This window comes from Gigantopelta aegis, chromosome 8, assembly GCF_016097555.1.
Source record: "Gigantopelta aegis isolate Gae_Host chromosome 8, Gae_host_genome, whole genome shotgun sequence".
Lineage (NCBI taxonomy): Eukaryota > Metazoa > Mollusca > Gastropoda > Neomphalida > Peltospiridae > Gigantopelta > Gigantopelta aegis.
This window is the reverse complement of record NC_054706.1, coordinates 69,478,176-69,481,170: the sequence shown is the minus strand read 5'-3', so window position 1 is coordinate 69,481,170 and position 2,995 is coordinate 69,478,176.

Below are 2,995 nucleotides of genomic sequence, written 5' to 3'. Positions count from 1 at the left end.
TTGATTCCTCGAATCTCTATCTAGTGCCTCGTCCATAGGAAGACAGCCACTTCCGAGGAGATCCTTTACTGAATACGTCCCGCCCCAATACTATATCTCTACACAATGCAGTGGAATTGTAAATTTGTATAACACTTGTTGATTCCTCGAATCTCTATCTAGTGCCTCGTCCATAGGAAGACAGCCACTCCTCCTTTACTGAATACGAATCTCTATGGAATTGTAAATTTGGTATAACTATTTCCTCGAATCTCTATCTAGTGCCACGTCCATAGGAAGACAGCCTCGTCCACTATATCTCTACACAATAGGGAATTGTAAATTTGGTATAACAGCCTCGAATCTCTATCTAGTGCTTCCGAGGAGATCCTTTACTGAATACGTCCCGCCCCAATACTATATCTCTACACAATGCAGTGGAATTGTAAATTTTGTATAACACTTGTTGATTCCTCGAATCTCTATCTAGTGCCACGTCCATAGGAAGACAGCCACTTCCGAGGAGATCCTTTACTGAATACGTCCCGCCCCAATACTATATCTCTACACAATGCAGTGGAATTGTAAATTTGGTATAACACTTGTTGATTCCTCGAATCTCTATCTAGTGCCTCGTCCATAGGAAGACAGCCACTTCCGAGGAGATCCTTTACTGAATACGTCCCCATAGCCCCAATACTATATCTCTACACAATGCAGTGGAATTGTAAATTTGGTATAACAGTTGTTGATTCCTCGAATCTCTATCTAGTGCCTCGTCCATAGGAAGACAGCCACTTCCGAGGAGATCCTTTACTGAATACATCCCGCCCCAATACTATATCTCTACACAATGCAGTGGAATTGTAAATTTGGTATAACAGTTGTTGATTCCTCGAATCTCTATCTAGTGCCTCGTCCATAGGAAGACAGCCACTTCCGAGGAGATCCTTTACTGAATACATCCCGCCCCAATACTATATCTCTACACAATGCAGTGGAATTTTTAATTTGGTATAACAGTTGTTGATTCCTCGAATCTCTATCTAGTGCCTCGTCCATAGGAAGACAGCCACTTCCGAGGAGATCCTTTACTGAATACATCCGTCCTGCACCTCCACAAAGAGGACGGACACTCCCAGACTAATTTGCTAAATCTAAACTAGCACAAGACAGAGCTCATTGGAATAAATACAACTGTGATGACATTCTCTAAAAATCACTGTCAAAACAGTGATGATACGAAGTGTTCCGTCATATTTTCTAAGCAATTATAGAAGACGTTACATCGGACAGATTCAGTGCTAAAAGTTAGTAAGACACTGTAATACACAGCGAAATATTTAGGAACAAGTATCTTATATGTAATAACAATGAACAGAAAAAGCATTAGTTAAAATAAATAAAATCTACATATGCATATCTATATGTGTGTGTGTGTGTGTGTGTGTGTGTGTGTGTGTGTATATATATATATATATATATATATATATATATATATATTGCAACTTGAAAATATTACTTACCAACCAGTCATCAGTTAAAATAAATAAAATCTACTTGTACATGTATATACATAGCAACTGGAAAATATAACTTACCAACGAGTGGTTGCAGCGGGTATCATCAAATCGCCGTCATTTGACACACCCTACCGAGAATCCATTAGGATATAATAAATAATTCCAATAAATGACATGACAGTCGATGTTTCGCATACTGTGGATGTCCGAACTATCAAATATGAATAATTAACGAACAATGAACAAACACCATTAGTTGATAATGTCATTCGTTCATAAATGTAAAATATCGGCGTGCTAATAATTATTAATTCTATATGTCATAGAAAATGTCATATGTATCCACTGCGAAGTAGTAATAATAATATTACTTACGAATGTTTACTACACAATCGTTTGCTATGTTTTCGGTTCCATTAGAAAACTACATTTTGTGTTCTATTAAAAAGAAAAGTTTGTATTTACATGTATTAAAATTGCTAGAAATTAGCATACTTAATAGATAAAATATGTTTGTTCTCGAATCTTTTAAAACGAAAATTCGACATTGTTACATGTTTTAAAGATTGTCTGTTTTCGTTCATCGGGGGAATGAACAAAAATGTGTGAATCGTCGAAGCCGTTCTTACATACGTTTGCGGATGATTTTTGTATGCATACCCCTATGATCATAAAATAAATAACAAATCATACTTGTAATTAAATATGAAATATACTTACTAATAATAGCACTAAACGTTCATATTTTATTTAGAATTATTTCTTGATTCTTAAACAATAACGCTCTGTGAGACAAAACTACCAATATAAAGTGACGTAATGAGATATGATGTTCCCTGACGTTATTTTTACGTTCATCTAGAATGAACAAAGTCATGCTGCTACGGCTGGACCAATGGGATGACGTTATATTGCAATGAATGTAACGGGAATTTAATTATAAATACTTACACGTCTTTAGATTGTTGTTATTGAAAGCGGTAGGCCTATGCATGTACCATCCCCAAATTCAGTCTGTTAACGTTTCGCTAACGTTCGCGAACTATTTGATTACTAGTAGTTCCAGACGTGACCATTTGGTTTACCGTGAAGCGCATAAACTAGTGTAGCGGACGTTTTTTCTGCTCGTTCTGGCTGAACTCACCCGAGGTGTGTAACTACAGATATATGTAATGGTGAAACAGGTGTTAATACAGTATTAATATGCCATATTAGCTGGCTAGGGGCGGCGCATCCAGACATGTAACCAATATGTTTCGAACGGACTGGAGATGGGATAACGTCATGTATACTGTCAAACTGACATTTGTCTTGTAGTGGGGTACTAGTGTTTAATATTCCTATCTCAGTCTTAGATGACATAAGTGCCATGATACGTCTGTACAAATGAATGCCAAACATACATATTATAATTCAACACATTTGTAAGAGCGATTTTGATTGGATTTCTACAAAAATTTCAGAAGGTAAAACCTGCATTTTACCGGTCGATC